The 22,750-nt window shown below is 43.7% G+C and overlaps 1 protein-coding gene across 4 annotated transcripts in view; it reads right to left on the bottom strand.

Moving 5' to 3' along the window:
* LOC144115178 (uncharacterized) overlaps positions 1–11,014 on the bottom strand; it is a 36,933-nt gene extending 25,919 nt beyond the window's left edge. For 2 of the 4 annotated variants that reach the window (XM_077649415.1, XM_077649414.1), the window contains exons 1-2: positions 10,877–11,014; positions 3,958–4,025 (exon numbers count right to left, since the gene is read on the bottom strand). The gene's annotated coding sequence lies outside the window, so the exon portion shown is untranslated. Of the gene's footprint in view, positions 1–1,626; positions 1,714–3,957; positions 4,026–10,876 lie in introns of all 4 variants that reach the window. The other 2 variants (XM_077649413.1, XM_077649416.1) reach the window with 2 other exon arrangements.
* Between the last annotated feature and the right edge of the window lie 11,736 nt (positions 11,015–22,750).

Below are 22,750 nucleotides of genomic sequence, written 5' to 3'. Positions count from 1 at the left end.
AGTATGCACCGGTTCCTGTGTTTCACCAATTCTCTGTAACCTTCTGCCAGCCTTTTGAGACCACCAGATAAAAGAAGCTTTGCATGGCTGCAATATCATAACTTTCCTGCTTCTGGACTTCCTACTGATCCACAAGCTTCCTAACCAGGGTCAGCACAAGGTAGCTATTGAAAACATCTTTAAGATCTTCTCTGAAGTTCTTCCAGACTGAGCTGACCAAAGAAATGCCACTGGAAGACTGCTTCAATTTCTACGGCTGTACATCAGGGCGGCCCATATGTGCGGGTGTTATGCCCCGCGGTAGAAAAAAGACATGTTAACATATTCATCAGCGGCCACGAAGCTGGTAATAAGGGCTGTGCCTAGAGGTGCATTGAAACATGCCCTAAACAGATTGCGTATTCACCATAAGCTGGTAAGCATCGAGGCCCAACTGACACAGTTACGCGACCTGGTTTCCCCGATGACCTCATCTGTAGCCTTGGCTTCAAGGTAGAGAAATTTGCCTATCTACACCTACAAGACTGAGAAATAAGAATGAAAGGTAGATGTCATGCCATATTGTTACATGGCAGCCAGCAAAGGAATGAGCGCGATGAACGATAAACAAGAGATGATTTCATGGCTGCTAGCCTCGCGCGAGTGCTCCATCTCACACCACTGCCAGCTTCTTCTTCATGACACTACTCTGGGCCAGCGAACAATTCCTATGGTAAACAGAAGAAGACATCGACGAAGAAATGCGTGAGATGGTGATCGGCTTCAGCAACGGCACAACAGAAATGGCAAGGTGGTGAAGTGCTGGCTCCCACAATGAGATGAGAGAATGAGTTCCGGTCAACAAAGCTTCCGGGCCACAGGGTGCCATAGCCGACGGCCGTGGCCCCAGGACACACCAAATAACCTGGGCAGGGGAACGGTGTCTTCATGCTAGGGCCGCGTCTCGAGCCAGGCGGGTCATAGGATCTGGTCGCAGCAGCGCCTTCATTTCATCATGTCTTCTGGTCGGACCAGGGGACGGTACTAGGGTGAACGGCGAGGTTGGTTCAGGTCTGATAGGCTGTGGCACGGTCAGTAGATGCAGGCCAAGAACTAAACGGCCAACGACGACAGCTGACGCAGGATGCCGAAGCTCCAGGACCAGGATGCCGACGATATCCAGCACTTCCACCAAATGTTACATGGCACTCAGGCAGATAATGAGGTGTGATGAATGATGGAAAAGAGATGACTTACTGGCTGCTGGCCTAGTGCTCATCCTACGGCAACAGCTAGTATATACATACATATAATAAACAAAAATACATACACATACAACTGTGCACTTGGAGGTCACAAATGCTAGCTGGGACATCACAATACCCCCAGCAAACAAGTCGGGTGAATTTGTTACTACGCAAGGGGTGCGCTTCGCTTCCTTTGAAGCATACATGCAAAACGTAGTGAGCAAAAGTACTAACTAGATAAATAGAATGAATCTTTTTGCATATATTGCTATTATAAAATGGCGTTAACAAATGGCCACATTCATCCTTTGGAGCAATGAGCATTTCATCCGCCGTTACACATGAACCATGAAAATAACAAGCAGCCAGATGAATGAGTAAATTTTTCCCAGAAATTTACCAAAGGTACAAACAGCGATACCACTCCACTGGTCCAGTTGAGTATGCTGCTCAAGAGCAGCAGTATCCATATGGGATGGATGGATGCCTGCAGCAAAAATTAGTTAGAAAGCAATGCAAGTTCCCACACAAGATGCAAAACTAAAGGCCGCGATATGGAACCATTACAATTATGAAAGCAGAACAAATTGCATTCTACCTACATTGGAGTATTACTCGAGCTACGAAAATATAAATACTGCTTCAAAACAGCACACAATTGACATTTATATGACATTGGGCATTCCACGCCAACTGATCCAGGCTTAGCAATCGAACATATTCGATTTCTTTTTAAAAATCCTGGCTTATTGCATTACTACGACAAACATTATCCCACCTTGATTTTGGCGGAATAAATTTTCTCATGTTCTGGACACCATCTCACGTTTGGAAGCGGTAGCAAAACCTAGGCTTGCAAAAAAATCTGTAAAGATAAACATTCTTATGCATGACTGCAAAAATTTCTTTATATATATAAAAAACATTGCACATTCATATGCAGTAAATTGAACATACTTTCTTTTGAACAAAACATAAAAGAAGGTGCTAAACATTGAATCCTTTATCAAATTTTTTGTTATTACAGTCGTCATTCCATCTTTCTAAGGTGTCCAGAAGGCAAAGAAGTAGATAAAAATGTTTCAGAGAGCAAAAGCATAAGACAAGTCAGCAAAAAAATTCTATTAAGTTGAGAAAATTCCCGTTTTGAGATAAATTCAGCTGTCAATTGCAAAATCAGGTCATCTTAGTGAAATTATGAAATATAGCAAGTTGCATGGCACCATTTAATGGCATCTATTGCTAGAAGTTTAATCACAGCACATTTTCTTTTAATATAGAAAACAATTTGGCAAACTGAGCCTTTGCCTTCAACATCGACATTGCTCCGTGCTTCTTGCAGCACATTTTGCCTCCGGCTGCAAGTATACAAAAACCAGCACTCCACTGCTCGAATACAATGGAGTGCTGGGCTTCCATACAGCCAGCTTTGGTAATACATACATCTGCTGAAGGGCCCGTTTACAAAAAGTAAAAATGAAGTGGCCGCATGGCAGAACGACTATTGTACCTCAACACAAACGGTACTGAGCTGCAAAGCACACTTTGCAGTCTGAGCAATCAGTTAAAATCTCTGCTACCATGAAAATGATTTCAAAAGTTCAGCGGAACGAATTTTTTGCCACGTCACATTGTAGTCATGTTTGCGACGGCATTGGTGGAACTATGAGGCCCTTGCCAGCAACAGAAAGTATTCAGAGGCCGTACAAAGGACAAATGCTGACCTTCTATGAGCTGTTTACGTGGGTGGAGTAGAGAAAACTATCGAGCGTGTCGTAGCGCTCCGAGCGCCCCAACAAATAATTCAAGAAAATGAAGGTGGACTCACTAGGCAGTTTCAAAAGTGCTATCATTAAAAGGAAAACAAAAGTTTCACCACATCAAGCCTTCATCTGTCTCTCAATGGTGCATGCTGGACTTACGTCATGCTCAACAACCTAAGAGTTAAAAGCGACAAAATGTGAATGAACATGCCAGCAGACCTTTCAAAAGCAAAACATGAGGAGCATCCACACTTGGAGCACCATGCCGCAAAGCTCATGTGTGTCCTTGATGCCAGCTATAGCGTGTACTGCAGGTACAAGCAAGCAGCGAACAATGCTGGGGTTGAACGCAGCGACTCAACTTGCAAACTTATTTTCTCGCATAAAACAATAATTGTTCCAATTACACTTTTACTCACTGTGCAATTGACGGCTGCATATGCCTGAAAAAAATTTTTATCAAATTTACAATTTTTTTGCTGACACGCATCATGTTTTTCATCTCAAAAAATTTTTATCGGCTTCTTTGCCTTTTGAAAAAATCAGAGAAATAGCTGAAATGACTACTATGAGAACATAAATTGGACAAGAATTACAAATTTTCATATGTTTGTACCTTCTTTCTTGTTCTATATAAAGACTGAAAGAAAAAATGTTCGTTTAATTTTTTGGATACGAAAGCACAATGTCGTTTATTTATACGAAAAATTTTAAGTCATGCGTAAAAACGTTTATTTTTACAAGATTTCGAACGATTAGGCTCTGCTCCGCTTGTAAACTTAAAATGACGGCCTTGCCATGAAATATTTTTTTTCTGGCAAAAAGAAGGTGGGAAAATCTGCGACAGTACATACTAAGAATGAGTTTTTTTTAAGAAATCAAACTCAGTCAAGCACAAAGTCTGGATCGTTTGGCGCGGAATGACCTCATTCAGTATAAGACAACAACAAAATACGCGGCCAACTTACCACCAGGTATATAGCAGCACTTATATGGGTCAAAATATTGGCCGGACTGCAAGAAACTTCTGTAATGCCTGAAAAATGACATAAACAAGATCTATAGACCAAGTGGCACACAAAATTAGAAGATAAATGTGAGAGAAGCAAAAAAAATTGCCTTTCATCTGACGCACATTCGAAAGAGTAATGCCAAGGAAACTAGACTTGAAACAAAAAACAGTGAAAAACCACTAAAGATAGCAACTTCAGGTAGTTTTCCAATATCTTGACTGAATAAGCGCATCCCATTCCTTGGACTCTCCTATCTCTGGCACAAGAAGCAATTTTTCAAAATCCCAAGTGGAACTATTCTAAAGCAGAAAACCGAACATACATCAGTTTACAATCAAGAATGATGCTTCGGTCAATGCAGCAATGCTCTCATGAACATTGTTCAGAGAACACTCGTATGCGCATTCAATGGAAGAAATACTGACTGGCAATGACCCCAATTCATAACATGCCTTAGGCGACCTAATACAAGTACGAAAATTGATTCTTCATGCGGGCAGAGTAATAACGTGTGCCTAATGTTTGTGATGGTTGCGAATGTATTGTTGCCCACAGAAATCACCGGAACTGAGGCTAAGGAAACAGCAAACTTTAAAATGGATAGGGAAAGGAACGAATTCCGCACAGGCTGCCATACTTGCAAGAAATAATCAGGATTCGGAGGAAAACTCGGAGCCAATGTTTCACCACAATACATCACTCTCAAAAAATTCCCGGAATTGCCCTTAAGGACTGCAGTGTCTCTGAACTGCAGACAGTGACAGCATGCTTTGCAGTGGGTTCACGCATGTGTATTATGGCTCGAACGGGAACACACAGCGTGCTCCCTTCACACAGCACTGCAGTAACTACAACAGACTTCCATTAATACGAACTCAGCTATGATGAATTCTAAGATAGGATGAACAAAGCAAGACCATTTGGTTGGTTTCCCTTAAAACTCAATGTTAAAAATCCGCTTTAAGCACGCCCTCCCCCCCAACTCGCGTTTTTTTCTACCTAGCCTGTTTATACTAAAACTTTCACAGTATGTTCTCGACAGTTTTTTGATCCTTTGTGCCAAGTTTCGCAGTGGGCAGGTGTTCTATTGCAGTGCAAAGAACTTTCAAATTTCCCACCTCAAGGCAATATCTGGCAGAGGGCAACAATGCGTGTGTGATGCCAATGGATGCACGACCATCGATATTTGCTCTGCTGAACGACAAAAGTGTAGAGCTGGTTTCTGGTCATTTCAGACAAATAATGGCCCAAGCTCGCACTTGCACTCACCAGCTCAGCCAATCAATGAGCACAAGATAGACTTTGTGTAAATATCTGTGATGTCATAGGGTGGCGGTCTGCCGTGGAGTCATTGTTTGGTCGAAACACGATTTAGGTTTCCTGGGTTTTCATCCTTTGAAATACTTCTACTTGGTATTTTGAAAAACGGCTTTTTAAACCAGAGTGAGGAGACTATAGAATGTGATGTGACTACCACCAAAACATGTTCAAAAAACCCCCCGAGCTGGCCTTTAACATAAATTGTTTCGCGTGTCATTCATTTCAAGCTCTCGTGTGAAAAGAATGCTTCCAACTGGTAACGAAAAATGCTTCATGCTGGTTGTTTGCAAGGTGGGTATCCTGTTACTTTGAGCTTTCCTTGGCTATTTTTTACCCTTCTGTAGGTTTTGTTTTCTACTAGGAAATTTGCTCTGCAATATGCAAGTACGTGTTCTATCACATTCCTACTATTGCAGCTTGTAAGCAGATGCAGTCATTTTCTGAGAAGGACGTACGCAATAGACATTGTTTTTTCAGCACTTGACAGGTCCTACCTTCTCGGCATTGTTTCCTCCGTGTTTCATCAACTTGTGCAAAATTCTACTTTGCTAAATACATTCCCAGAGCAGTTTTTAAGTGCTTCACTCTACTGCTTTACAACGACCTGAAATGCGATTTTTATTCTGAACAATTGGTCAAACCTACCTAAGTGCTAATTGGACAGCAAGTTACAAAGAGGACATCAACATGAGTCTTTACATTGTGCAGATGTTTAACCATGACACTGAGCACTCGGACTCCCCTGTGCATTTGGACAGTGTAATCGTTCCTGCCAGTACTTCAGATATACGCCCTGCATTATCATAGATCTCGAGCATTGTGCCACTGTAGACTTGAGCAGCAAAGGAGACTTCATGATGCTAAGGTACAGACGTAAGCACCTTCCTAACAGTTTCGTAAGCCTACAAAATTTAAGCTTGTTCAGTTCCAAAAATATGCCTACTTTGATTTGAATGGTCATTAATTCAAACCATGCGAGATCCTGCCGGTTCAAAAAAATTTGCAGCTGATTGCAGAACAACATTCCTACAAGTGTGCTCATTTGGAAAGGAAAATACGCTACACAGAGTTAAATAATATAAATAGCCACTTCCCTAAATTATATAGGAACAAATAGAAAAAAAAGGCCGCCATGACATAAAGTGATATAACTTCCACCACCTTGAACACATGACCAATCAAATCAGAACAAACACCTGTAGCACCACAAGAAGCTGACAAGAGAAAACTGACTCCCCAGCAGCATAATGAAGAGGGCATGCTTGCACATGAATATGCCCCCACGGCCTTCAGTTGCATGTCCGGAAAGCAGGAGGTCAAGTATGACCTTCTCTCATGACAGTGCACTTTAAATGTTGACATTGTATGTGCTAGTCATCTACATTGCTATGCGAATATGTACAAGGCTGTTGACTGCTGTCATTGCGATATGTTGGCACTGTTGGCTAGAGGGCCTCGTATGGGGGCCTATGCACTTCATTCTCGAGGGGTATCCGTTACTAACTAGTAGGCCGAGATGCAGTTACAGCGAGAAAGAAGAACTAGGGCTCCCATATAAATAAAGCAGGCTTCAACTAGTATAATTAATTATTCGTAAACAGAGATGCTACTAATGCACCTACTGTTTCCAATCTAGCATCTAGTGACAACAAGTGAGGCTCTTCAAAGAACAGCAGTGGTCCCACAGGCGCTCATGCCAGTAGAGCCAATGTGGCTCTGATCACTTTCGAGAAAGCAATTCATAGCTAAAAACAATCCTTTAGATGCAAGAATAAGCACTTTAACATGCAGTACTGTACCCTTACTGCTGCACTTTTTGTTCACTTACGAGTCAACAAACACTGCTCGTATATTGTAATTAAAAATTAACCTGTATGCCATTAGTACCAGGCTCACTGAATCAGTAGAAAAGAGAAAAAACAGCGGCAGCATAACCCCATTCCATAAATGGGATCTTGATTGTAGTACACTCTGGCACTGCTTAAGTGTGTTCATATGTTCTGGACGCAGCTGAGGCTAGAAAACCAACAATTTTCAGCAACATGCGAGATGGGAAACACTTGCACTGCACTAGTAATTTAATGCATTCTTAAAGCAAAGGCTCCAAACTGCTTCAAAAAACTGCTCTCAGTGAACTTGAAATGCTCAATCTAAAAATCATGAGCTCCTCATTTCATGACGCATGTTTAGTACATTACACTGTTTTGGAGAAAAAGTCATGCCAAGAAACTGTTTATTTTTGTGAATATTGGAAGTATGAATGCAAGTTCCTTTTCTATGAGGCTTCATACCACTGACCACACTCCTGCTCTTGCATGTAGCCTGCAAAATGGCTTCACAATGTAAAAGGCTACTTTCTCGAGCTAGTCGGTAGATGCTCATCAGGTAAAGCCACAGCACGATTACGACAAGATGTACGAAGCAGATAGACACGGTGCTGAGTCCCGATTGATGACCATTATCACTGTCACGCAATAAGTAAGTGAAGAACGAGCAGAACAAACATGTGGCACTGCATCAGAAATTGACTGCATGGGGCAAAAACAATGGTAAATAAAAACTAACAGAAAAATGTTCAAAAATGTACAAAAACCACCACTCTGTCATTTAAGCTGCTGAGGTAGTCTAGTTCTCTTAGTGTGAGCGCAACAGAAGGTTTGCCAAAGCACTTGTATTGCTCGTGATGAATCAATCGCCTCCGCAACAATCTCCCACATTCTGTGGTCCTTATGCATGTACACTAAAGTTGTCCGGCTGAAAACAGGGGTGCAGCTTTTGCATGGCAGCCAATGTATGACCACAATGCGTTTGGGAGGTGGCTTTAAGAAGCGTTCGTGTTCTCTTTGACAGTCAGTTAGGCATTTCCCTCTTTGGCCGATATAACATAGTCCACAGGATAGCTCCATTCTGTACACCATATGTTTGTGGCACTGTAGAATGCAGGTGACAGCCCTTCCCGACTGATGCTCTTGCAGAGATTTGGAATTTGTTTGCAGCAGGGAATACTACTCACACCAGCTCTAGCTCCTACTCTTATCAAGTTGTGAGACATAACTTGTCTCACCTATGTCTCACAACTTGAAAAGAATAGCAGCTAGAGCCGATGCTCAGTCCACTGATTGTTAGAGAACCAGTTTGAAAAGCCCAATAAATCTTTCATAATGCCATTTTGCACTGCAGACAACGAATTACCTGTGAACATGAGGGCAGTGTCGTCTGCATACTGAGAATCTTGTAGCATGAAACTGCACATGGAAGGTCATTCATATAAAGGGAAAACAGTATAGGCCCCAGAACAGATCCTTGGGGAACTCGGCATTTTATGTTCCCATATTTAGACTCATAATTTTTATTTACCATTTTTTATTGTCGAGATGATAAGTAATTTGTGAAAAATTTCAGCGTATCATCAAAAAGCCCATAAGCGGAAAATTTTTTTTAATAGTATCAAATGCGATACACTTTGAATGCCTTCTTCAGGTCTAAAAAAATGCTGATTGTAATTTTGTTATTATGGAGAGCTGAATTTATCAAATGGGAAAGTGTTAGAACCACTGTAGAGGTAGACCTATTTGGGACAAAGCCATGCTGCTGAAGAGAGATTATGTTATTCTAACAAATATTCTTAGCTCAGCAGCGAATTGTTTCTCAAAAATATTATTGATAATACTTAGTGCTCATATCGATCGATAACTGCTTGGATCGTTTTGGGCCCCACTTTTATAAACAGGATCAACTTTGGCTACTTTGAGAATATTTGGACAGCATCTAGACTCAGTCACATGTTTGTTGTACTTTAATATTGCGGTGTGAATATTGTTATGTCCAACTGCTTTATTAACCGGCAGTGTTCCTAAAACAGATACAATGCCCTCGACAGTAATCGTACTTAGATTAAGGTTGTTGTGGACAGCCCTAGGTGGGTTAATATGTATAAGTGGAATAAGACGAGAACTGATTTGCAAGGGTTTCAGCAATATTAGCAAAGTAGCTATTAAAATCATTAACAATTTGCACGGAACAGCCATCAGGGGTAATGCGTTTTATTTGTCCAAGTCCTGTGACATCCTTTACAATTTTCCACACTTGTTTCGAATCAATGCTGAGTTTCGTGACAAGGTTGGTATAATGCTTGAATTTTCCGCTATAATAACTGTTTTGTTTTGCTTGCATTTGTGATAAATGGAATCTTTTTCTTTAGAACACAAAGTATACAATCATTAATCCATGGGTGCACAGCTTCTTCGTAGTTGCGACGTGCGCATTCGCGTGTGGATTTCATTATAGTGTTTGATATGGAATGGATGAAGTTCTCGCATTCTGATGCAGATTGCTGGTCACTGGCCAAAGTCAAAAGATGAAAAGACGTTTCGGGAGCACTACGGCTCCCTTGTTCACTATCTTGTTCACCCTCGACTTCTCGCATTTTGTGTTGACGCCACTGTCGTGGAATTTTCAAACTCAGTGCCCTACAAGAGGTTTGGGGCACTGGCATAATTCACTCGAGTTCTTATATCTCGAGAGTACATTTTGCAATATGGATGCATGTAACTGTGTGGTAAAAACATGAAAGTTGGACAGTGATCAGCAATAGTTATTTCACAAACGCCAATGCGCACGGTCATTTCGTTGTCACAGTAGATATGATCAATAGGGGTTGAAGATTTCTCTTTCTCTCCAGATTCGCTCGATTTGCATAATACCGACAGCCATTGTGTTAAAGAATTTGTCGCAAGTCTTCTCCACTTATCACGAGTATAACATTTCAATTTTTAACTTTTTGCATCAGAATTTTCCCATCTGATACCCATGTCAATTTCCACTTTTTGTACTTCTTGCTTTCAGTGCCATTCCTAGGAGCACTTAGTTTGCAGGACATAGGTGTTCATTCACGTAAATGGGCATCTCGCCCTCAAACCCCAAGTGAGGAACATTCAGACTTTGTTTCTTAGCATTGTCCAGAAGTTTATCCCACACAGTAAGAGAAAAAAATTTGGCAATTATGTTTTGTTCATCTGTTTACTTTGTGGGCACACGGTAAATGACCTCAATGTCAGACTCATCGACTTGCGAGTTCAGGCACTCCGATATTGTTTTCAAGGTGGAGATGAGGTTCTCGCCCATCACCACAGGAACACCTTTTATCTGGAGGTTAATTCTTCGACTGTATTGTTGCACATCAGTGAACTCCTTCGTTACTTTCTTTAATTATGATGTCGAACAGTTGTTATTTCCGATTTCCTCATTTTCTGTTCTAGTAGCAGCAAGTTCCTTCCTCGTCTCCATGATTTCAGATTTGAAAGCCTCAAACTTTTCACCGCTCAAGCTCATAGATTCTTTTACTGATTGCAACTCTGTTTCAATCACTGTTTTCAGTGTACCTTTCAGTTCATCATGCTTGGCATCAAAATGAGCAGACATCTCATACAGTGCCTTTTCCACTTCCTTAATTGTTGACGGTGGTTTATGACATCCCTTTCGTCAAATATGCAGCAATACAGCAACAAGAAATACGTTCTTTTCTTTAACAGGCAAGAAAACAGCCAGCACGTACCTGCATGGAAGAAACAGGGATTAACCGCTGCTAAATGCTGCGGCTGTCTGGATTACTCCAAAATGACGACCCTTGTCAACCAACGCAGCCTTTTCTGGCTGAATGGTGACGTCAGTCCAGGCCATGCATGCGCAGGGGGAGGTGCAGGAGGAACAACTTGCGCCGACACGTGTATCACCCTTGCAGCAGCACAGTGATGTATGCTCTCGAAGCGGTTACAATGGTTTAGTCCAAGAGCACTTGTTCGTCGTCGATGGGCTGCATGGAAAGAGCAGGGATTAACCACTGCTCAATGTTGCGGCTTCATCGATTGCTCCAAAAATAATAAAAGATTTTTAAAAATTAGGCAGGTACCTCAATGCATGCTTATACCAGAAAAAAAAACACTTTAAACACCCAGTCTGGCACTTTACCTACACTGCTAGTACGCTCCATCTCACAACTTCGTAGAGTGGAGCCGAACCTATGCTAGTGAGGCGGCAGCTTCCACAACCATGACTGGCCCGTGGGCATGTGCACACTTCTGGAAGCCGTTGCCTTTCGCTCATAGTTTCTAATGCAATGCAAGAAGCGGTGAGGTGGAATATCCTCCTCTGCTTGCAAGTGACAGACATACGGATTAGGAGCAGCAGGTAAATGCTACTGATTACACTGTGGCCAATGCTTTAAATAATTTGGACGCCAGCTATTGTTAGAAAAAGGCGAATGAACACTTACATCTTCGAAAAAAGAAAGGATCAGTAGGGTTACGAACCACACATCTGGATATTCTGCTTAATACAGTCTGCACTGGCATAAGAGAATGTACAGGCCTTTCTAATGTAGAGGAAATGGAAGATTTATTAAAACCAAAAAGCTACTCAACCTGCACTTGCCTACATCTGTATGTGTGCTCTTGGCGCCAGATGTCTCACAAACTAGCCCTCCAGGCTTTCTATGCCATCTTTATCAATGCCTTTTACTAGATCCTAGCTGCAGCTGCCAGCTTCAATGCTGATGCTACAGTCAGAGTCTACATTTTTTTTTTCATGTTTTACACTTGATTGTCTAAGTATTCATACTTACTGATGCATTAGGACTTTGTGACTGGCTTATGTAAATGGGTGAACCTGCATTATGTTTGTCATACAGAGGCCCGAACATCTGTACAAATATATTTAATTATGAAAGCAGGTCTTAAAACGAGCACCAAGTGAGTTGGGGTGTTGATTTAGTAAAGGATTTTATTTTGCATTACTCTTTGTAACAACCCATTTTCCATTATTAACAAATGATGCTGCCCATGTTTAGAAATTCCCAACTTCACGACACACCAAAAGAAGATGCGCGAGAAGCTACATTTTTTGGCCTACTCACATCATACAAAACAACCCCATGCACACATTTGGCACTTCACTCATTTAATGCAGCATTTCAGAAAACAATGTTCAACAATACTCACTGTTTTGCGATAACCCTATGCTGACAACGAACTAGCAGGGATGTACAGTCCCTGTCAAAAGTATACAGATCAAAGGGTTTCGCTGCGAGGTCTGCAGCATGCCTCGTTATGTATGCATCCTCAGCAACTATAATCTCTCGAAAGAAAAATGGCTTTGCGTCCTCAATCCTCCCAAACTTTGGACTGCATGATGTGCTAGGGAGCCATGCTAAACAGCTCAGAAGGAAACCCCGTTGGGCTGTATACTTTGACCGGGGCTGTAGAAATAAATGTGGGCATTGTTAGGCTATCTACCCTGTTTCATGAAGCACCTCGATGAAGAAAACCAGGAAAAATGGTCCGAAGAGAACCTAACATACAATCTAAAAAGAAGCTCGCAGCAAGAACTAAAACACACCTTTGCTTCCATACTGCTCATGAATATTTCCCAGAGGCAGCAAGGTGAAAGCTATGGCTGTGGGCACCTATGTGGAAGTAGTTGTTTCCCCCTGCAGGCATTCATTTGATACCATCACGATTACAGAACACCAAAATTCAGAAATTAGGGCACTCTAGCCAAACAATGAAGCTTTTGAAACCTTGAATAAGCATTCTAAAGATACCTAGCTTCAACAGCACAGGATCTCTTAATCTGGGTGCCATTGTAAAACACAAAGCCTAAAACAGATGGTAGCGTCAACTGCAAAGCGGCCTGACGCACAAAACGACCAGCGGTCAGCGCCTGAGCAGCAGAAAAACTTAGAGTTGAACTCAGGCGTCAGGCATACGGAATGCATTTTATGCAGAAAACACAGTCGCTGTGCACGGCCGGAAAAATTACCGCGTGTGAATAATCCATGCGGCAAGGAATTTGACAAAATAGCGTTAAAAGACTTTAAATTTGGCAGAACACATACTTGAGCTCCTAAGCGGCATGCGCCAGTACTCTGCAACATTCATTTCGTCAAAACAATAACAGCTGCGAGACGAATGATACTCGGCGAACTCTGTTCGGTGCTGCGTCTCTTCCTTGGATACTTTACGGAAAGAGGAGCCTGTCGCTCTGCTGGTCATGGCACTTAGGTAGAGCCGGCAAGCCCGGAGGCTGCTATTTCCGCAAAATATCCTTTGAAAAATGCACACCAGCACGTATCGAGACATAGCTAGGATTGCGTACCTTTCGAGGCAGGTGAGTAGTGCCGAGAAGCTCCCCGTCTCCACATCACGGCAGCGCTGGTATTTTTCATTAACGATGACTTCAGGACAACGATTGCTACTTCACAAATGCATTCTGGCGCATGAACACGCGCACATAACTTCCACCATGCTTTCTGACTTCAAACGTTTAAAACATGACCTACTGTATAAAGTGGTTTAAAACACGACCTGGTTTAAAATGTGAGTGAGCGCCAGACTTTCTCCAAATCTAGAATAATGAAGCGCATTCGGCAGAGCGTCCGAAGGCAGTGATCTCAGAAGAACCTGCGTAAACAAGGACAACAGACAAGAACGAAGGAGGAAGGACAGAGGTGCGCTCTCTCCGTGTCGTCCTCCTTCTTCCTTGTCCTTTTTTGCACTGGTTCTTCCGAGATCATGGCTTACCAACTAGCCCAACAACAAGTTTTGCTCCGAAGGCAGTTTCTGTCCCTATGCGTCAGATACGGTACTCGGACAGCAGTGAACGAACCTACGCACCTCTCCAGTCATATATGCCCACTCCCTTCAACACCCTACCTCGAAATACGTGGACGAAAAGGCAGTTCACGTCAGCCTCTGAAGCACGCACACACACTGCAGGCGGGAAAAATCAAATGGCCAAAGGTACCAGTGGCCGCCTAGCGGCAGAAATGTACTTTCGGTTTTTGTTTTAAAATCAGTTTTTTTTAAATTGGTTTTTGGGGAAAGGAAATGGCGCAGTATCTGTCTCATATATCGTTGGACACCTGAACCGCGCCGTAAGGGAAGGGATAAGGGAGGGAGTGAAAGAGGAAAGGAAGAAGGAGGTGCCGTAGTGGAGGGCTCCGGAATAATTTCGACCACCTGGGGATCTTTAACGTGCACTGACATCGCACAGCACACGGGCGCCTTAGCGTTTTTCCTCCATAAAAACGCAGCCGCCGCGGTCGGGTTCGAACCCGGGAACTCCGGATCAGTAGTCGAGCGCCCTAACCACTGAGCCACCGCGGCGGGTAAAAAAACCTAAAATCTTTTTATTGCTCTTTTTACATTGCGTACGGAAGCTGGAATGTATTTGCAGCGCGGTGATTTGCCGCATCGCAGCACCATACATAGCGACTGCCAACAGTTGCCAGTAATAGAGAATGCAAAGTGATGAAACATATGATCCGAATAAAAAAGTTTCTGTAAATTAAACCCTTTACTATTTTTTTTAACTTTCACTCCGGCGGTTGTATTTTAATGGCTGCGGAATATTTAAAAAACTGTAGCCTACGTCGTCGTAGAGTTTCTAAAAATTGCCTAGAGATAAGACTGGCGCCACCGTCTATGCCAGTTTCTGAAAGAGCCATGGAAGAGCACTTCATCCACCGTGAACTAGTAGTGAGAATGTGTCAAACGCCTATGCCGCCTGTGTTTCAGTTTCGCAGCTCGTTATACTCGCCGCTTGCTGGCGTGCATGGAGGAAAAAAAAAAACTTTTTTCCTCCATGCTTGTAGTATTCCAGAAGGAGTTGTAGTGGAAAGAGCGAAGCGGGTTTGGATGGGAGGTGCAGAAGCAAAAAAAAAAAAAAAGCGGTTGGCTGCGCGCGGCGCTGCCGCCGAATACTGGAGGGGAAATGCCGGCCGTCTGCGTTGCTGCGTCGTTGCATTCAGCGAGTTTGAGCGTTGTCGTTGGGAAAGGGTGGCGCTTTAAGCTCGTTGGTATAATAAAAGCGGGTAAGCGCGCCCCTCGGAGACATAAACATATGGAAAAAGTCTACAAAACGCGGGTACTTCTCCCGACCCAGCCGACCGCGAACATTTCGCCTTAAGCCCGGGATACATGGAGCGTTTTTTGGGCGATTTTCGCAAAACGCCCGCCGCCTCCGATCTGGCCCCGCCAGATATGCACCTCCGAGAACGGTGACGTTGGTCGTAGAGTAGCGTTTTAGAGACTCTTCTCCAGAAATTGAAAGTGCAAGGCAAAGACGCAGGCAAGCTAGAACAGGCCAAACGACCTCCCTTGGCCGTCATCCCGTATCTTCACAAGCTGTCTCACAATTTAAAGAAGGTTGTAAAAAGAAACAACGTAAACCTTGTCTTCTCAACCCCGTGCAAATTTTCACGAGTGTGTACACTGCTGACAAAGCAAAAGAAGAAGGTTTGCCCTATTAGACATGTAGAACCACTCACACATTGTGCTACATGTGTCATTTACGAGATTCCCTTGAAGTGTGGACGCGTGTATATTGGGCAAACCGGCAGGTGTCTCAACGAGAGATTGTTTGAACACCGCCGGAGGGTCCGTAACAAAAGCGGCGGGCACCTGGACGACCATTGCAAGTCTTGCAAAGGGTGCGAACCATTTTACACGCGCACGGTTGTCAGAGCACGGGCGCGGAAAGAAATTTGAAAGGGTTATCATTGAGGCAAGGATGACAGCCAAAGCTGGAGACAAGTGCGTCAGCACGCCTTCAATTTTACTTACAGACAAGGAGTCCAGTTTTCTAGGCCCACTATAAACACGTCTTTTTTAATCACGTCTGCTTTTAATTCTTGTTCTAGAGAACTTTCAACTTTTTTGACTCAGTTTGACTGTGAACGGTTGACTCAGCTTTTGCGTTGCGTTTTGTATTGTTTTGTTATGCGTTTGGCCCCGACCCTGCTTTTAGCTTCGACTTTTACGTAGTGTTCGGTGACTATATTGTTATTTTCGTTTTCGTTTTGCCTCGTGCTGCATTGGCGGCAAAGGTCGCTGACTGATCATTTTCCATGCGTGCACCTTACGGTTCGTCGTGGTCCTCTCGGTTTTATCGGTTCTTGGCTGACTTTGCGTTACCTATAGATATGTATCACTTTGATTTTGTGTACTTCGTTTAGTTTTTTGTATTAGACAGTTGAACGCGTTTGCTATTTTCTTGGTCATGTGGGTGTTGGACTGCGTTATATAAGCTGCTCATCTTTCTGAATAAATGTGTTGGTAGTCAGCGCCCTGTCCTGTACACTTCTGTTCGTCCTTGTTTTTTTCGCGCTGCATTCTTTTACCATGCTATTTCTTGCGCTTCTACAATTTCCCGGGTGAGTTGATCTTTGTGCTTGTAAATAACAGAGCATTTCTTGAGTAGCACCCTGCACTTGCAGGACCTGCAGTGTTCGGCTAAATGGCCTTCAATTGCCAATTGACTTAACTTCCTGCGATGTTCTTTCAGACGCTCGTTGAGGCACCTTCCTGTTTGGCCTATGTAACTGGCACCACATAGTAGAGGGATCTTGTAAACGTCTCCTTCAGAACAGGCTACGAATTTGTTCTCATGGTTGATTATGCAGTCCGGCTTCCCTTTCTTGACATGACAGGATTTCTTACAAAGGGCAGAAAGTTTGGCAGGAGCGGAACATACCATTCTGACTTTCGTACGAGCTCCGATCTTTTTGAGGTTGTGTGAAACGGCATGAAGATATGATACAGGATCTCATTGATAGAACGCTGAGGAAGTTCACGACAGGCTTACAGCCTCTGCTACTAACTCATGAGCTTCCAAGTGAAGGCTCTATAAGGTTTTTGGACCTTCGTCTGACCTGCAAGGACAACCACATCTGTTGGTGCTATGAACCCAGTGCGAAGAAAGGCCTCCTGCCATACTAGTCAGCCCACTCCAAACTAGTAAAGAGAGCCATTGTGCAACACTGTTTCACCGATGCTCTCAGAAAGTCGTGTCATCATGCAATGGACAGAAGCTTCAGTATGCAGGTCATGCGCCTAAAGACAGCGGGCTATCCGGATCCCTTGTTGGTATCGGTCGCTGAAGGCCTGCACAGGAAACAAAAAGTAGAGGCCCGTCTGAGTGATGAAGAAAAGAATCGACTCAAGGCCAAGAAAAAGGAGGAGCTCAAGAAAAGCAAGGTTACTGAGTGGCGCTTGTGCGTGTTTGTACTCTCCTGCTGTCCTGTCACTTGATCTGCGCCATTATTCCGTTAAGCATGTCTGACCAACTTGCCCAATCCTTTACGCTTCTTAGCAGTGACTTCTCTGCAGTGAACATCACAACCGACTGCAGGCACAGAGGACTCCTCTAGCCTATCTAGTACCTCCTTGAGCAGGTCACCAAATACAACGCGTTTCTCAAGGGCTTTGTGAACAATGCTGTCCATCTTCTTAATGACTGTGTACAGCATAGCGGTGGCTCGCGAAGGCATCCTGGCTTGAACGACTTCAGGTCAGTCAAATGATCCTGGACAACAACACTTGGGCTGGCGTGTTCAGGAGCAGCCGCCAGCGTGACCTAGCAATCCTACAATGCACTGCCTTAGTTATCTTCTTATGCACATATCCTGCTAAGTAATAGGCAACCATTTCTTTTGGGCCGGCTCTTTCATATCCATGGTCGCCCAGGTCAATACTTTCACCCGAAAGATAGCTGATGCTAAGAAGCTTCTTGCACAGCTTTTCTTACAGAGCATTCCTGAGCTTCGCAGCAGCCTTTGCCTTTTCTTCGAGGCTGTCATGCAGCGACACGAGGACACTTTCAGCGGCTCCAGAACAGTTCCCTTCAACTGCATTATTCACGGGGGGGGGGGGGGGGGAACGGGGACAAAAGCCTATAAATCTGGCTGAACTGTATAATCGTGGGATGGTCATCATCGACGTGAAAAGAGCGGACAATTACGAAGAATCTCTGGAAAAAAAGAAGAAAGCAGGCGAAAAATTTCTTAGTAATAGCACCCGTTTATAACCAAATTTATTTCTTTAGAACAGGCTGCCACTTATACGCAGCTACTTCAAGAAAATTGCGCTCTTTACAACAGGCTGACGCTTACCCAGTGAACATTAACACTCCTATGGACGTCTTACGGACGTTCAGATCATCCGCAGAATGTCGAAGGGAGTTCCAGTGCCCATTGGGTTATACTCTGTTACTTCAAGAAAATTGAGCTATGTTCACCATCATTATGCACACGTGTTACCTCCAACGGATCTTGGTTCAGCTTGGCCATCAGCAATAAGGCACACCTGCTTTGTGCAGCTCATCAGTTATGTCTAAAGCCGACAGCAAAAGGACTCGTACAGATTCTGTCGTTTGCTCTGAAGCAAATAGGAGCATGTTTCGATGTTGGTGGTTGTGCTCTGTTTCATCAAGTAGATGGAGGAAGTCCTTGATGACCTGCCCGAAGAATGCAATGATTACTGAGTCAAACCCTTGAGAAGAAATAGTGTACCTACACAGCAAGCCACATGTTCATTCTCTGCAGGTCCGTCCTTTTCACATGAGCTGCCGCCAGTTTAGAGACCTTTATGTGTTTCTTCCTCTCCGTCTCGAAGAGCAGTTGATAGTGACTGAAGTCAATGTTATAGCCTCCAGCCTGGAAGTATAGCTGAAGAAATAAGTCGCACATACAGATTTTCATCTCATTAATTTAAAAGAGCAGTGACACCAAATTTTATTCGTGAGTTTACTTGTTTGGTATGATGCGCTGCATATGCTGCACATTAGAAAACATGGATAGCCGCGTGAATTGCGCAGCAGAGATGCTGTTTCGGCCAACGTTACTAGATTTACCTTTGTGATCTAGAAACGTTGGTTTCGGCTTTCATTTTCAACAGCCGAATGGCGGCTGTGACGAAACCGACGCGTTGAGGTCCAGACAAAGAAAAACTGCAGCATGGTTGTTACCTTCGTCTATTAATTCACATAAACTTTTACGCAAGCCTGCTCAAGAGTTGGAATCCCACAAAATGAATAAGCAGCGATTATATCGCAGTTTTTGCATGACCCACGTGACCTCAAGTCGTCTGCTTGTTCGGCTGTTGAAACGAAACCGAAACAACTTGAGAGAAAAAAGAAACAATCAGATTATCGAGGTGGCGTAAGCAGTGGCATAGCCAGAAATTTTGTGCGGGGGGGGGGGGGGGGGCTTTTGTCGCAGCCCGGCCTCCTCATAGAATTTGTGGAAGGATCAATAATAACTGCATTGCCATTGACAATGCCAATGTGTATTAGATAACGCTAAGCACTGTCTAGACAAGTGAAATATGTATTTTTTAAATAAAGGAATGTATTCGTATGTCTTAAAAATCGTGGCAGACATGATTAGAAAACATAGAACTGGGCAGGGGACAAGACACAGCATAGAAGGAAACAGGACGAGCTCTGTTTGCTTATCTTGTGTGTCTGGTTCCATGCTCAGTTTTATTTCTTGTAATCATGTCATACCAACTATCCCCTTATCGTTCACTCGTGACAGCCATAATTGATATCAATGCTTCCATGTTTTTGCGTATTTATTAAGTAAAGAAAATATCACACGAAGTCTAGAACTATATCGGTCCGGGACCAGCAAATCAGTGCATGCCGCTGATATGAAAAACGTAAAGGCCATGAAAGTAGCAAGTAGAGGACAAAGATTTTAATGAATGTTTGTCGTTCAAGAACCTTTGCATTTTTGTACATATGCAACGACCAGGGAAAAATCTCGATGACGCTGTCCTTCATTCCAGTGTACTGAGCAGCAGCAGCTGTCATCGGTCATGTATTGCGAGTAGTTGCACCGAAATTTTATGTCGCAACAGCGAGCCATCGATAGGCCGAACGCTCTAACCACTGAGCCACCTTGCCGGGCGCGAGCGGAGCTAGTAGTTGTTTTATTAAATAATAATAAAAAGGAAGGAAAAGCTTTTTGCTATCCCCGGAATCTGCCATCGATACTGAAGCACCTGAGCTGGGGCAGCGGAAGCAAAGGATAGCAGGCAGGATGGAGAAATGAAATGAAAGAGGTGAGGGACAGGGAGAGAGGATAGAAGGAGAGGTAATATACACCCAAGCGGAGCTGCGTGTGTCAAAATTGAGGCAAAAAAGGGTAATTTCCGCTTGGAGTGCTGCAAACGTTATCCTTCCGTAGGTGCCTTTAGAGGCGGCAGAGTCCGCGTGCTATGTAGCGTGAAGAGGAAGCCGACCTGAACGGCTGTAATCTAGATTATAATCAAAATTTAAACAATTATCTCTCTAAACCCAGAATAAGAAGGTTCTATATAGATTCATGGCGCAGAATTAACAACTCTCCGGCCTCCAACCGCATAATGTCAATGGTATTGTCTCCGCAGGAAGCTAAGCAACACCTTGAACGTATAGCTCAGGGGCTGGCTTAGCGTTTCCATGTGCAGAAAACGAAACCTTTGCACACTCTCGCCCCCAGCTCGGACTATCCTGAGGTGGACGTGTCGGAACTCCTCCCAGTTGTTTCCTCGATGCAGTCTGCTGCTCCGGGATCTGATGTGGTTACTGTGGGCATGTTAAACATTTTAGCGCAAGACTTTCCAACTCACCTTCTGGATATTGTAAATGCGTCATTGGAAAACTCTTGGATTCCTTACAGTTGGAAAATTGCGAAAATAAATTTACTTTTGAAAACTGCAGAGAATGGATTTCCTTTAGACAATATTCGGCCGATTGCTTTAAACCTCAAATTTAGTAAAGCTAATAGAAAGAGTAGTACACAGTCGACTCACAGAGCATGTTCATCACGTTAACGGCCTCAGCTCCGCACAGATTGGCTTTCGTCGCGGTTGTTCCATATGGTCCGCGCATGCGGATCTCGAGAGCCGAATGCGACTCTCAATGCGCAAGAGAGAAGTTGCGGCCTTGGTGACACGATGTTGCTAAGGCATATATGACAGCGTTGAGCACACGGTCCTTATTAACAACCTTGCTCGGCTACATCCGCCGCACTACATCTATGCTTGGATTTGTAAATTTTTAAAAGAAAGAAATATTTCTTCTGTACAGACGGATCTTTCTGTTCTAATACCTATGTTCAATCAAGAGGTGTGCCGCAAAGATCTATTTTGTCTCCACTGCTTTTCAACATATTGGTTCGGGACATACCCATTAATCCAAACATTACAGTTTATGTATGGGCAGGTGATATAGTTTTTTCGCATCAGCAAAGGATATTCATGCACTCTACGAATGTTTGCAGGCATACCTGAATGCTATTGAATTCTGGTGGAACCAAATTAATTTATCACTTAATGTCAGCAAATGTGGCGCGCTGGTATTTCCGCTCGCCACTCCTTTGTACATCTCGCTAGTCTACCGCTCCACTCCAATTCCGCAGGTGGCGTCGGTTAAATACCTAGGCGTTACTTATGATGAAAGTTTGGACTGGTTACACCATATTAAGAACAATGTTATTAAAGGGAAACGTGATCTAAGCCGGTTGACACGAGTTGGCAATAAAAAGTTTGGCATGCGTCGTGACACGTTACTGTTGCTGTATAAGGCTTATATGAGACCGATTCTGGAATTAGGTTGCGTCTTATTCTCTGGTAGCGCCAACTAGAAGCTGCAGCCATTAGCTTTTCTGGAAAGGCGTGCCCTACGGCTATGCCTCGGCCTCCCAAATTCAGCTTCAAACGCTGTCCTTTATCTGGAAGCCCGTATCCCCGGTCTCTTTTCCCGCTTCAAACTTCTAACAGTGCGTACTTTACACAGGTACTTTGACCCGGCCCCCGGCATTATTAGTCCCATTTTTCTATCCCAACCACACATGTTTCTCACTAATCATTGGCCACGCTATCAGTTTCCGCAAGTTAGGTTCACGCAGAATGTGTTAGCCCCGCTTCAGGTTGATCTGATCTCCTTCCAACAAGTTGCAGATACGCAGGCTGACCCCGTCTTCTATTACGACCGTATTTTCCCGTCCCATGCGAAACATATGCTCGCAAATATCCTGAATGGTCTCCTTTCTGAACACCTACAGAATTTTCCTCTTCATACTGTTATCTCCACTGATGCCTCCGGCAGCTGTGAGAAGGCGGCGATTGGAATATATTCACAGGAGTTGGCTTGGAGCTATTCCGTTCGTATCCCAGATTATACTCCTATATTGTTCGCAGAGTTTCTGGCCATTGGTTTGGCTCTTCTCAAACTTCCGAGGCATGTAGCACGGGTTCTTATTCTTGCAGACTGCCTTTCAGTTCTGGTCTCTCTCCAAAATTCGCGAAAATCTTTATTGAATCGTCCGCCTGGGTTTTTTGTTCCGCGCACAGTGCGTGAGATCCGCTTTGTCTGGGCACCTGGACATTCGGGCGTCTATTTTAACGAGGTGGCTGATTTATTGGCAAGGTATGCTCTCAGCGCTCCTGTAATCTATCCCGTCCATCACCTCATTCTGTTAACAACTTCACGTTTCCAGCGCTTCCAACATATTTCAGCCAACTTGAGTGATCCATTGCTCAATACCGTGGATTTTCACCACTTAAAGTACCCATGGAATATCCGGTGGTGTAAATCAAGGCTTTGT

The sequence above is a fragment of the Amblyomma americanum genome, chromosome 1 (genome assembly GCF_052857255.1).
Source record: "Amblyomma americanum isolate KBUSLIRL-KWMA chromosome 1, ASM5285725v1, whole genome shotgun sequence".
NCBI lineage: Eukaryota > Metazoa > Arthropoda > Arachnida > Ixodida > Ixodidae > Amblyomma > Amblyomma americanum.
Note: the sequence above shows the minus strand (reverse complement) of the source record. Positions and strands in the feature narration are given on the sequence as shown.